Consider the following 15,096-nt stretch of genomic DNA (forward strand, 5'->3'; position numbering starts at 1 on the left):
ACTTTATTTACAAACAAGATATATTATATAGAGATATATTATAATTATATACAAGGTATTAGCTTAGAATAAATTTGCAAGTGGAAAAATTACTGTCTTGGATGAGACTTCAACTCACGGCCTCTAGATCGATACTCCAGCGCTCTGCCATCTGAGCTACCAAGGCCTCTAAAGAAAAGAAGAAAACCAGAGAGAGTCCCTGAAGAGATTTATTCTAAGCTTAATAGCATCGTTCGCAGACGTTTCTGCTTGTTAAATTAAAATTTGTTTTAACATATTATTTAATTACATCGAATAATTGAGTTAAGTAAATACGATTATAACATTCAAAAATTACATGAAGGCACTGTCTTACGTCATTATTTAATCGAAATCGACACAGTAATAAGTTTATTTTGTTCTTTCAACGTCAAATTAAATTCGTTATGATGACGAAGCATAGACTAGGAATCCTCTAGACGGAGTTTAGAGCAATTATTTCATGAAACCGATGCTGCCAAAAATACGAGGGTGCGGGGGACGAGGTGAGCGAGTCCCGTGCCGTGATTGGTCAGTTCAAAGACACGGACCAATCACGGCACGGGATTGACTCGAAGATGGAGTAAAACTACCGTATAAGTGGCAGAGGTGGCGTTACTATGCTCAGTCTAGAGGATGTCTTGTCTGTGTGATGAAGCAGTACAGAATCGAAGCCCTATAGTGTAAATTCCATTTGATATTGTGACGAGCGTTCGCGTTAGCGTTACCTATGTCTATTTTTGTATGGAATTTTGAACAGCGCGCTAAGCGGGACGTTTTGGAAACTCAAAATTCGAATAAAATTTACACTAGGGGTACTGATGTCCTACATAAATTTAGTCACATTCTAAAATTGACATCTACTCGCAAAGTTATAATGGACGGTGAAAGGGTTAATTGGTTATCTAGCCTCTTAGTCATCCCTAACTCGAGACTAGACTAGACTAGATTGAAACTCGGGAGTTAGGAGTTGTGTTCAAAGACTTAATTAGCTCTTACAGCTCCGCTGTGAGACCTGCTTACAAATACTTTGTTGACGGTCCCATTTAAAAATGTTCTATAATTAACCTCTAGCGTCCGACATTAACATTACTATTGATCAGGGATGTTGCGGATGGGGATATTTAAAGCCACACATTCGCGGATGCGGATGCGGATGTCAAGATTTGGTAAGTACTTAAAAAACGTCAAATATTTCATTTTTAGGGTTCCGTAGCCAAATGGCAAAAAACGGAACCCTTATAGATTCGTCATGTCTGTCTGTCTGTCCGTCTGTCCGTCTGTCTGTCCGTCCGTATGTCACAGCCACTTTTCTCCGAAACTATAAGAACTATACTGTTGAAACTTGGTAAGTAGATGTATTCTGTGAACCGCATTAAGATTTTCACACAAAAATAGAAAAAAAACAATAAATTTTTGGGGTTCCCCATACTTCGAACTGAAACTCAAAAATTATTTTTTCATCAAACCCATACGTGTGGGGTATCTATGGATAGGTCTTCAAAAATGATATTGAGGTTTCTAATATAATTTTTTTCTAAACTGAATAGTTTGCGCGAGAGACACTTCCAAAGTGGTAAAATGTGTGTCCCCCCCCCTGTAACTTCTAAAATAAGAGAATGATAAAACTAAAAAAAATATATGATGTACATTACCATGTAAACTTCCACCGAAAATTGGTTTGAACGAGATCTAGTAAGTAGTTTTTTTTTTATACGTCTTAAATCGCCTAAATACGGAACCCATGCCCATGAAGGCGAGTCCGACTCGCACTTGACCGCTTTTATTAATATTTTTTATTAAAAAAAACGAAACGTTTAGTATTTGAGCAAGAATATAGGTGCGTTTTATTTAATAAACAGTAACTTGGTCGACTTTTCGGGATCTAGACGATTTCATTATTATATAATGACGAAATTACCTAGCCTTACGCCGCCGCTAAGACGTTCCTGTTACCGAATTGGTCGACATCCGCATCCGCATGAGCTCCGCATCGATTTTACGCGGATGCGGATGCAGATGCGGATGTTCCGCGGATGCGGTTGCGGATGCGAATATTGGCAACATCCCTGCTATTGATAGTGTAATGATTCAGATTGCGACTGCAGCAACATTACTGCTGCAACGTTACACTAGTGCGAGTAGTGCGGAAACATTAGTATCTCAGCATATCATGAAACCCGTACAAGTGCGAGTCGGACTCTAGTGTTTGTTGTTATAGCGGCAACAGAATCACATCATCTGTGAAAAGTTCAACTGTCTATCACGGTTCATGAGATACAGACTGGTGACAGACAGACGGACAGACAGATGGACAGACGGACAGAGGAGTCTTAGTAATAGGGTCCCGTTTTACCCTTTCGGTACGGTAGGTACCTTTAAAAATTACAGTGGCATCGCCCGTTTCCCGGTGCAGCCAGTTTGTCACAGTCAGAAATAAGATATAGGTAAATGACACGCGATTTCCGAACAATTGAAACGTAGTGTTACTAACCCTAGATTTTTCAAACCCGCCTTTTTCTACTGACAAGATTTGCTTGACGAACTATATGGGGCATTATCTATGAAACGGGACCTTATTGTCGATGGCGCTTACGCCGCACAGCGTCGCGCGGCATTGTATTCGGAGCATCGTTAATAATGACGTAAGCGCCATCGACAATAAGGTCCCTTTTCATAGATAACGTCACATATTAACATTACGTAAGCCTGTTTAATAAATTAGTCCCAGTCTTCACCCTCATTTGGGTGTAACAAGCCTTTACCCTGTCCCACAAAGGCCTTAATGCCATTAGCGTGATACTGTGAGCCACCGTGCCAAACAGACGTATGTCAAATTAGGCTTGAAAAGATTAAGGCCCACATCAGAGCGTAAACTGAATAGCACCTTTATGTTTACTTGAGAATAATAGGAACTCACTGTTGGCGGCCAAGGCGCTCTAAAATATCTGAACATAATTATATTATACAAATGTATAAGTTGCGGTAAGTTTATAAAAGTTGGAAAAGTTCAAGGAAATTTCACAAGTAACAAAGAAAATTTCCATTTTGAAGATGGAAAATTTCGTCCTTACACAAAAATAGGGAAGTTTCCGAATGGTTATGTATGTATGTGTATGTATAAACTCTTTATTGTACAAAATACAAATTTATGGCACAGGATAGGCAGTACAAAGGCGAACTTATTCCTTTAAGGTTATAGGACGATATATTAATAAGTGCAAGGCCTGAGTGGACGTTCAAGTTGGGCGTGCAGCGGGGCAGGGCGTGCGGCGTGCGTGTTAAACAAATGCAAACGTATAGGAGCGGCCTTAGTGCATGCTGCTCAAATTACTCCTGACCCCGACGCCACGCTGCACGCCCCGCCGAACGCTCCGCTACGAGCGTCCACTCACTCCACTCAGGCCTTACACTTAGACGGGGCGGGTAGTGCTCTATGAGCAGAGAGGTGTCCGGGGCGCGAGGGCCATGGTGTGTGGGGTCCCACAGGGGTCTGTCCTGGGTCCCCTCCTGTGGAACCTCGGTTACGACTGGGTGATCCGGGGGTCGCAGCTTCCACGCATGGTCACCGTATGTTATGCGGACGACACACTGGTGGCCGTACGGGGAAAGCAGCTGGAAGAGGTGCTCAGAAGGGCAGCGGTAGCGACCGAGCTCACGGTGCACCGCATAGGACTCCTGGGGCTTAGGGTCGCACTGCCGAAGACCGAGGCCATGGTCCTCGGGCGAATGAGGGCGTGGGGGCAGCTGCCGGCGGGCACTGCAGTGAGGGTGGGGGGCGAAGCTGTCCAGGTCAAGGCCCACATTAAGTACTTGGGCCTTGTCCTGGACAGAAGATGGTCCTTCGAGGAGCACTTTGCGAGACTGGCTCCTCGTCTCGTTGGTGCTGCCTCGGCTCTGGGCCGCCTACTGCCTAATCTGGGGGGGCCGAATGCCCCATGTAGGCGGCTATATGCGGGGATCGTCCGGAGCATGGCGCTCTACGGAGCGCCAATTTGGGCTGGACGACTGACGGGACGCGCGAGGGCATTGCTCCGTCGGCCACAGAGGGTGCTGGCCCAGAGGATGGTGAGGGCCTACCGCACCACCTCTCACGCAGCAGCATGCCTCCTTGCCGGCACCCCGCCTTGGGAGCTGGACGCAGGGGTGCTGGCGGACAGGTACCGGCTGAGGGCGGAAGCCAGGGGGCGTGGGGAGCTCCCAGACGCGGAGGAGGCCGAGAGGGTGATGCGGGGAGCCGCGGAGCGCCTGCGAGAGAGATGGAGGGAGGCCTTGGAGGATAGCCACTATGGAACCCGAACCATAGGGGCTATTCTCCCGATAATGGACGAGTGGGTGGATCGGGGCAAGGGGGCCCTGACATATAGGGTGACGCAGGTGGTGTCCGGACACGGCTGTTTTGGACACTACCTGCACAAAATACAGAGGGAGCCGGGGCCTCAGTGCCACGAATGTGGCGCGGCGGATGACACGGCTCAGCACACTCTGGAGGAGTGTAATCGCTGGGCCGTGGAAAGAGCTTCCCTCAGGGCAGCGACGGGGGTGGCGGACCTCTCGCTACACAGCATAATAGCGGCGATGCTGGGTAGCGAGAGGAAATGGGAAGGGGTGGCCTCCTTCTGCGAAGAGGTTATGTCGCAGAAGGAGGAGGCGGAAAGGGAGCGAGAAGCGGCTGCTGACGCGCTTCCTCTTCGACGCAGGCGGCAGGGTCGAAGGCGAAGGGCATATGCTCGCCTCGAGCCCTAGTGGGGCCGGCGGGTACCGAACCTGCATTGCACGGCCCCACACACGTCGTAGGGGTGGGGATCAAGCGTTTCTGATCCCCCCCCCCTGCATTGTGAGGGTGCCCTAGCGATAAGCCGGGGCTGCCGGAGGGCGCCGTGGTGGTATGATATCGATCCCAGTGTGCCCTCACGAACGGCAAAGAGGATGAAACGCCGGAGTGGGTTTAGTGGGTAGGGCCAATTTCTCCCCCCCTCTCGCCAAGAGAGGGACAAGGAGCGGCGAGTCCCACACACCGTGCGTAAATGCATTCCCACTCCGTCAAAAAAAAAAAAAAAAAAAAAAAAAGGCCTTACACTTAGTCTTCAACCATGTTAATGAAAAATGTAAATATGTGTTGCGAGTAGAACTTACAGTCTACTACTGCTACTAGTAGTAGGTACTTATTACAGCCTTACCGATGCTGTTAGGTATAATCTTGCATTTGGTTAACGGCGTGTCATGAATTCATGATGCTAGGTGAATAAGTGCTCAACAACCTTTATGTCACGACGCCATTTTGTTTCCGTCGAGCTTGCACATGACGCGATGACGCGCAGAATTATGAAACTGCTTTGAAAAATTCAATGTTTTAGCCTCCTTTATGATTCTTGGTGTTACGCCAACGTGCATTGCGGCAGTATAGTCGAGTTCATATGATTAGTTTATGTGACTGCTACATAATGAAAGCCATTAAAACTCGAGTCAGGGTTTATGAAATGAACAAAGTGAGTTTAATAATATCATCACACGAGTGTTTTAATGCCTAATTATGTACAGTTACATACACTGCTTATAAATATATTTACTATATGTAAAACCTATTCTATACTATATTCCCTAGCGTGTGCGTATCTTACTTTCAATGCATCTCACTGGCATATAAGTAAGAAGTATTCCAAAGTTATCTTTCAAACCACCTGCTTTCAAAAGAAACCTAAATCACAGAAGAATAATGGCTACAATTGCTTAACCATTATTTCCACACGTGCAACAAATCGTACCTAATTAACCAGCTACACCATCCGTCTTCGTTTCATTTAAAATTTAACGGCCGTGATGCGAAAACAGATGGAGATTACAAAAACGGGGCTTAATACTGCTGCAAGATTAATCAGAGGGAGCGAATAAATCAAGTCGCACGACGATTCCGCGACATATTAGTCCTGGTGACATACGGGTGCGGAAAAACGCTGCGATTTTTTTGTCATGGAGTCCTTAAATGTTAACGGGACAAAGGCCACTTTCGAAAGAAAGAACCTGATATCTGGCATGATATAGTTGGACAAACCAATTTGTCAGTCAGTAAGAACCAGGAAAACTATACTCATCCTTTCCTTTTGGGTGCAAGTACTAAGTTAGTGTAAGTCAAATATAGTATGATTATCTCTGTCTATGTTTGAAATAAGACAAACTGTATTTGGAAGATATTAGTGGATCATTTCTGGAAAAGATCAGCGCAGGACTGGGCTCAGTGGTGGGCAATAAAAAGCAGAAATTATTATATATTCACATAAGCGTTGGAGTGTAGCCTAACAGTTACTGTACCTACCGCACTGAGAGGATTCTTTATGAGACTTTTCCTATACCTTTACATAAGCCTAAAGAGTGTACTTACACAGCTTTTATTTATTAACAATAACATACCTCTTAACTGCTATCATCAGATAAATTTTCATTCGGAAAGAAATAACTAAAACTTTTATTTTTTCCGCCGAGTTTTGCTTGCCGTGCCTCAACACACTATCGTATTGCAGCTGACATTCACGAGGCTTCATTCATTATACATATTCCTTAACAACTTTATGGCCCGGGAAGCTATTGGTGATAAAATCTGTTGGTACAGTCGCCATCAGATATATCGGAGCGGCCAAGGTGTTCACAATATCTGAACACGCGCTCTAACGCCCTGACAGTAGAGGCGTGTTTAGATATTTGTGAGCGCCTTAGCCGCTCCGATATATCTGATGGCGACTGTACTTAACGTGACGTTACTTTTCTGCGAACTCAGCGTTCCCGTCCAAAATTGTATTTCGTATGTTCACATAAACATAAGAGTGTAGGCCAATAATGAATGTGCCGCGCTAAAAGGACTCTTTATCAGACCTTTCCTGAACCTTCAAACATCCTAATGAGTGTACACAGCTAATTGCTGGGTTTGGCGTTTTTCTTCAACGAATTATGACGCCATTAGGACGGCTGTTTGAAAAGGAAGGGTGTCTGAAGTATTATGGCTCCTCTACACGATGGGCCAGCGCCGGCCACTCCATGGGACGCACTTATGCGTTAGAGGGAGCAAGTGATATTGCTATCTCATTCTACCTATTACCCATTAAGTACCTATTATAAGAATGAAATGGCAATGGGCAGGTCACATTTCACGCGTCACAGACGACAGATGGACTCTAAAAACCACCCAGTGGAAAGGCCCAGCAAGCAAAAGGAAAAGGGGCAAGCCAAAAACACGTTGGTCTGACGACTTACGGAAAATAGCAGGGGGAAATTGGATGCTACTAGGAAGGGACAGGAAACGCTGGAAGGATATGGAGGAGGCCTTCACCCATAAGGGATCCACATAAAACAAACATGCAATATCCGAATACCATATTATATAAAACAATGAAATGTAAAATTTTATGTAGAAATAAAAGGCTATATTATTATTATATGTCTGGTGCTAGGTTTTGTATGAAAAAAATTGTCCGACTCTAATTTCTTAGTTTTAAATTTTCTAGCAATGTAAATTAGTACCAGACATACATAGGTACTAAAAGTCTATTTTTTTATTCGGTAGACTGAAATGACAGTTCATAGTATGAACATAAAATGTCATTCCATACTATGAAATGTCATTTTAGTCTACCGAATAAAAAAATGTACCTTTATGTACCTTACTTTAGTGTAGTTACTTGAATGTTCATATCAAGTTCCATTGTTATTTTAGAAAATCGTTTTAAATGAGAGCAACTTCGATTTGTATTGCGGCGGCTAATACATGTAGTCTAGTTATATATAGGTAGCTATACATACCTGATTTTCCCTAATTTATTTTATAAAGGTAACATTTGCAAGACTAAATTATATTTTAGTTCTCTTTGACATTTGTATGCCAACCGGCAAAACATAGCGCTCAAATGTAACCTAAGACCCATGTATACCTATGTTTTACAAATAAAGCATTCTGATTCTGATTCCTATTCAAAATTATTTTTTGTTTGTTTCAGAATAACTCCGGAAGCTCCTGTTGAATTCGGTAAGTATTACTGACCACTCCTCCTGCCGTTAGTACTACCACTTATGCCAGGATCGCACGGTGTACCGAGTAGAGTAGCGAGACAGTAAAACGAAGTATGAAATTGTTACTCGGCCGAGTAAAAATTCCATACTTCGTTTTACTGTCTCGCCACTCTACTCGGTACGTGCGATCCTGGCATTACCATTACCATTGTCCACCCTCAGCGATTCTGGTATGAAAATTAATCCTTTATGGTATGTGAGGTCACGATTACGTATCGTTTAGCAAGGGGCGTTTTGTGCGTTGTTCTTCGCGTTTCTGATTTTTCTTATTTAGAAATTCGGTCCTCAAAACAAACCGGATTGACTGATACCATTGAAAAAAAAATTGTCATCTAGCCTATAATAATATGGTCTTAAATCTACACCTACAACAAATAAGTAAAGTTTTTTTATTTAGGTAGGTACAGATAACATTTGCGAGTTTTTTTTTAAACTTCAATGTCTGTCAGTCAGTAGGTACCGTAGAGTTACGTATCTTCGCCTGCACTACCTATTTTCGCCTAGTTTGACATAAGTTAACAAAATGTTTCTAATGTAAGCCTTACGTAAAACTGCTAAATACAAAGTATTTTTTACGGGTGTCAACATTCTTCGAACAATCTGCGGCTAACTTCACACAGTTGACCTTTAGCGAGGTGTTTTCGTGACACCGACGACACGTTTTTTTGAACCAGTGTTTTAACTTCAGTTTTAAACGGTAATGATAAACTTTTTACATGGTTATATCCTATAACTATTTCTTTTTCATATGAAACTATTATTTAATGGCTAGCTTACGTTTAGAAGTCACGATTGGATAAAACATTGGTGAGGGTACTTTGCGTCCATCTTGTTGCCAAATTTCGCCTACCCCTAGGGTTGACAATTTTTTTTACCACATTTATTGGTGGACATTACTTGTTTCCAAATTTAAATATTTTCTTATGTTTGGTTATTTTAGTTTACGCTATATGAAAATGTTTATTTCTACTCTTACCGAGTAGGTACCAAATAGGTATTTTTATGTCTCACTTTGTGTTAATAAGGTTGATTTGATGTCAATTACGATAATTACAACAATTTTGCAACAATTATACAATTTTGTTAAAAATAATTATTTTTTTAACTTATAAACCATTACTCCCCTTTATTTGTCATGTTGGTTAATTTTTCGCAGCCCTAGCTTCATTATAGAAAATGTATGAAAACAACTTCAGACTATTACCAAACTTCGCCTACTACCCCGTTTTTTAAAAATATGCCTAGTCTGGTGTAGTTAAGGTTCATATTATATTGGCACATTCCAAGGAGATACGACTTAATATTTGTAAGTCACAGAAAAGTAGGTATTAGCGGCAAGGCATGCCATAGGCGAATATTGGGAAAAATACCCAAATATCGCCAAACTTTGGGGCCATTTATTACCAATTTAATCAATGAAATTCTAAGTTTTAGTGGTGTATACTGATAGTTGGGAGTACTAAAAAACATTTTTTCGTCTTAACGGATTAAAATGCTTTCAAATTTGAGAGATTTTTTGGGAAAAGTGTCAAAATCCAGGCGAAGTTACGAAACTCGACGGTATGTATAAACCAAGTTAAATAGTGGCAGCATCGCAAAAAGGCGTTTTTCACTAAGATTATATTACAAATTTTCACAAGAATTTTTCATTATCTCTTTCTCTCTTTAACAAGACCATACATATTTCACAACACTTTGCATGACATTTAAGTATCTTAATGCGGCCAAAAATTTGTCGGGTTATTCGGACTCACGGTGTATAGTATGGTGAAGCGAAAAGCCGGGTTGACCGCGGCACGCTTGGATCCCGTCCAATGCCGTGTTATGGAGATGAGTTATTAACATAGGGGTTTAGGTAGTGTTGGCAGGAACAGGCCGCGTAGCCAACGTGCCAATCGCTTACGCTCCGTAGCGATCGAAACGCAACTGTCACTGTCACACTAATATGGAAGAGTGATAGCGAGACACAAAGCGTTTCGTTGTCGAAGCGATAGCGATTGCCAGCTTGGCTAGGCCGGCAGGAGTCTTTTGAGTCTACATTTGAAGAACTCGACTAGATTTTACGAGGCTCAGCGCTGAAATAACTTCCGAGTCTTTTAAGCCCCGAGTCGAGTCTTTTTAAGTGCAAATCAAAGACTCGAGCCTCCGAATAAAGACTCAGCCGTTTTTATAGGCGTTATTGTAATTTTCCACGAAGACAATAACATTAAGATTTTTTTGTATGTATATAAATTGAGAGTTATCTTTTATCTGAAAAATTGACAAATCTCATCGGTTCTAGCCCTGCCCTCTGCCATTTAAATGTTACCTATGTCAGTGACCTTGGTTGTACCTAAATAGCAGCCATTTTTAAGGCGCCATATAACCTTAAAACACGCCATTTCCTGTGACAATAAGCTATTAGGTAGAACCTTGGTAGAACCCACCCAACCCTTCCATGGAAGGACGGAATTCAATACAAAATGACTGTCACTTATGACCTTTTCTTCCAAGGAAAAGGTCCCTAATGGCTAAACGTATTAAGGTTCTTTCAATTCGTTTTCAGCCTTTCTATGCCCAGGAAATGTTCACAATAAAAGGCACTTAATGCTTTGCATTGACGTTTTGATGTGGCACAATTCAACCGAAAAATTTCAAATAAACCTAAAATTATTTGAAAATTTTCAGTTTAATTGTGCTCTTTTTAACCCTCGACGCCAAAAGAGGGGTGTTATTAGTTTGACGCCAATGTATATCTGTCCGTCTGCGGCATCGTAGCTCTCAAACGGATGGACCGATTTCGATGCGGTTTTTTTGTATGACATAACTTTTGTTTTCTGGGTGCGTAGCCAACATGGCAATAGTTAGCGCTTCGTAGCGAACGAAACTGTCACTGTGTCTGTCAAAGTGATAGAGAGACAAAGCGTTTCGTTGTTGTAGCGTAAGCGATTGTCACCTTGGCTAGGCACCCTGTCCTAAAGGCTGTTTCTTTTCGAATTCAGAATATTACCAAAATTACTGCTGCAATGTAATTGCAGCGTGACATTACTGCTAACTGTATTTCTGTCGCAAACGTCAAAAATGTAAAACATTTGGGGCAGCATGGCAGCAATGCCGTCGGTGGTCCAGTCGAGCCACATTCCTGCACCAGTAATGCTGGTGTAGTCTCGATTCAAAAACTCGAACGGCACCTTTAAATATATCCGTCATTTACACCCTTATCCAACTAAAGGACGTTTTATAATTATGTGATTTATGTATAAATATATAGCAGCCGTTAATACTAAGGGTATTCAAAATTTTCTTTTCAAAAAATGTATGTTCAAGAATGTATGCAAACTTCTGTCATTGACTGTACTATTATGCACCCCTGGTTTTCAATTTGGAAGGATTTATTCTTTATTCTCCTACATACCGTTACGTAAACTCTCATGTATATTTATTGCTGGTTAAAAGTTACTTCGCAATATGGTAAAGTAATAGCGTAAAATGTGAATTATTCCCGTATGAAGGAAAATTATACCATTTTGAAGGTACCTATTTGCAACATCGCATTGGTTTTGTAAGTAAAGTGTCTGTATTCAGATATCATACTGATGTCAGTGTAATACGTTCGAATAGGGGGTATTACTGCAATGTTCTGCCGCCAGAGTGCAGCACTAGCGCCCTTCGTAAACTATAGAGTAACTTATACATGTGCCTTAAACTGTTTTTGACAAGTTTTCACAGACAATAAAATATATTGATACATCAAGGCGGTTTGTTTACAAAGGGCCTACCAGGAAACCCGAAAATCGAAAGTCAGCTAACTATCCTCACCTCTTTATCGCTCGAATTTGCAAGGGTGATAGAGGGCCAGGTCTATAGATATCAAAATTTCGACTCTCTCGTTTGCGAGACCCTCAGATTGTGACGGATTGTGGGAGTGGCGCCCCCTACGCAGGGTTTCGCGTAATATTCCCTATTGGCCTGTGAATCGGGCTCCCGATATCGTTGCCGACTGTACTGGAAACAAGCAAAGCACATTAGCTAACGGGCTGACGTGCAATTTGCTGATCAAAGGCAACCTAGGGTTTGGCTTGTTTCCCAGGGGCCTGAAGGTTTTGCAGAAACACAGTTTGAAATGAAACCTGACAAAGTATTTTGAGAAATTGGCGTATAAATTTGAATAAACGATATTTTTTTAATGATAGGAGGCAAACGAGTAGACGAATCTGCAAAACCAGAAGGACTACATACATTTTTGCCGGTCAGATGGGAGTACGCTCTTTTCTTAAGACGAAAGGGGACTACCGGGTGAAACCGGTTTTTCATACAAACGTAAGTATTCCACATTTTCCTCTCTGGATATTAACATTATTGAAAACATTTATGCACAATTGATGTATTATAATCATAGCTATACATATTTGATTGTTTCGATTTTTCAATTAATTATAAGAGTTAGGAGCGAAAAACAGATTTGATACAAATTTTCCAAAGCTTTATAATAATTGAAAAATCGAAAAAAATGAACGGTCGGGAAAAAGTAGCTATGGTTAAAATACAACAAATTGTGTAAAAATAATATGTTCCGTAATGTCAATATCCAGGGAGGGCGGCAGTTCATTCCACAGTTAAGCTGTGCGAAGCAGGAAGTTTGTGTTTGTTGGTTGTGTTAGTTGTGTTTGATCGCCGTAGCGGCTTGTCGTGATCTAAGGCTGCTTTAAACTAACACCACTCCCTATTAAAAAGTGTGAAGGCTGCTTTAAAATAACACCACTCCCCACTAAAAAGTGTGAAGGCTGCTTTAATATAACACCACTCCCCACTAAAAAGTATGAAGGCTGCTATAAAAAAAATAACACCACTTCCCTCCACTACTCCCTTAAAAAGTGTGAAGGCTGCTTTAAAATAACACCACTCCCCACTAAAAAGGCGTATCTGCGCGTAAATCTCCTACTAGCATACAGCTTTTTGGAGTTGATGACCAAATTCCATAAGGATGAAGGGATAGTTTCGATTTTTGCCTACGTTGGTCGGCCCGGCACGATTCCAATCAGGGTTCGGAATTAACAAATTTGAAAGGGAACGTGTATGGTTTTCTAATTAGGAGGACAGGATCGGCTTTATAAGGATCACCTGGGTTTTGGTACGATTCTTCGTTTTTGGTTTCAAAGTTTTGATCTGATGTGTAATCTTCAGCCAGCCTATTATGGATAGCTTTATCCATCTTTATCCACGTGATAAAATAACTGTCACTGTTTAACACCGTGGGAAAGAAAGTGACGGACACCGTTTTATCACGCTGTCACGTAGACAAGAACGACCATCATATCCGTACAGGACATTTTTGCCGCAAATATGAAGGAAAATCATTGTGTGTTGGCTGAGTTACACACATATCCAGCTATTGTGTGTAACGCTACGGCTTACGTAGGCGGACAACGCGCGAACGCGGCGCGGCGCGGCGCGGCGAGGATGAAACAAACCGTTGATACGTATAGGTATGTCCTACTCGTACGTGAGCGATTTAGACGCGACGCGGCGCGGCGGCCGCGCGGCGTTCGCGCGTTGTTCGCCTACGTAAGGGTAACATTCCATTTCTGACCGCAGCTGCGCTACTGGTACTGAACGCGTCGCTGTTACTGTCAATTTCCATAGTAAAATGAACAGTAGTGCAGCTGCGGTTGGAAATGGACTGTCACCTTAAGACGTAGCGTACGCTGCCAACGGGCGATATGAAAATATTAAACTCGAGTTATGAAAAGTATGTATGTATGTATAAACTCTTTATTGTACAAAACACAGAACACAAATTTATAAAAGTCTACGGACATGAGGTTTCTAGCCCGGGTAGGGGGGATAACACCGGATATAAATTTGATGATAATTAATTATTTTGTTCCATCGATTTATGTTTAAAACAGTTTTTATATCAAAATCAGCAAGGTGTAATATGTTATTTTCTTCTTGTATAAATATGCGATGCCATACGAAAATAAATCAAGAAGAGTCAAGTCTTAAACCTTTATCAAACTTTATTTTATATTTGACCATTATCCTCATTCTCTTTTACGTTAATTTTGAGACTTATCAAAATATTTGTCGGGGCGTGACTCCAGAGGGACGTATTGCGGCGTTACAGTTCATAGTTTTAGACGCCTGTATACAATCGATTAGCAATGTTTGGCTACGTATCACTGAAGTTGTAACGAAATTCATAACGTAGATAGTAACGCCGTCTATTGGCATATTGTTGAACTATGATGACAGGCAGAAGGCTTTGGAACGTCAAGTTGTTTAACTTGGGTGAAGTTGGTACAAGGTGGCAGTTTTGTCGTTATGTTGGTAGACCGGTCGAGCAGGTTTGCCAGCTTGACTTCGAGGCGGGAGCGATGAGGCTCCGCCGGCAGACTTGATCGGACCGCGCTAGAGATCGGACGTTAGCCATACCTAGTGCCTAACTCGCCACGTTCCTGAAGGCTTATACCTGAAGGATTATTCTGAAAGCTTATAGAATCCAACGTTCTTTATCCATTTAGCTAAGTGTTTTATTCCAAGTGTTATTTTGATTTCTTATGTGTCATTAGAAGCTTACTTTTGTGAAATAAAGAAAGAATGTGTTGTTTTGAAAAGATGTGTCCCGCTGAGTTTGTTGCCGGTCCCATATTGGGCTAAATCTTCTCAGGTCAGAGGTGTAGGGTTGGAGCCGGCCTAGCTTGACTTAAATAAAGCTTTGAACGTTTCATGTGCTCTTTTATTTCACAACAAATCCGTTTGCATTCGAATAGCAATTAGTTCTTTTTATCATTTAGTACTGGAATATAGTAGGCGCTAGTATGGTTAACAAGTCTGAATGCTTATTTCATGTACTGGTAGCATACTAATTTAGCTGTGAAGTAATACATTGAGGTACTACGCCCGTCGCCGTCGCCCGTGCCTCCGTCATCAGAAGTTGGGATACTCGTGTATTGCTTGCACAGCCACGTGGGAACATGGTGTATTTCCGTGTGCTGCAGCCTGCAACCTGAGCAGAGACATCGCGAGACGCCATCAGGC

The 15,096-nt window shown here is 42.0% G+C and overlaps 1 protein-coding gene across 2 annotated transcripts in view; it reads left to right on the forward strand.

Annotated features, from left to right (window-relative positions):
• The window catches only part of LOC134651312 (uncharacterized), a 371,060-nt gene that overhangs the window by 191,632 nt on the left and 164,332 nt on the right, over positions 1-15,096 (forward strand). The window contains exon 4 of one of the 2 annotated variants that reach the window (XM_063506370.1): positions 8,004-8,032. The exons of the other annotated variant lie outside the window; for it this stretch is intronic. The gene's annotated coding sequence lies outside the window, so the exon portion shown is untranslated. The remainder of the gene's footprint in view (positions 1-8,003; positions 8,033-15,096) is intronic. 2 annotated transcript variants of the gene reach the window in all.

This window comes from Cydia amplana, chromosome 10, assembly GCF_948474715.1.
Source record: "Cydia amplana chromosome 10, ilCydAmpl1.1, whole genome shotgun sequence".
Lineage (NCBI taxonomy): Eukaryota > Metazoa > Arthropoda > Insecta > Lepidoptera > Tortricidae > Cydia > Cydia amplana.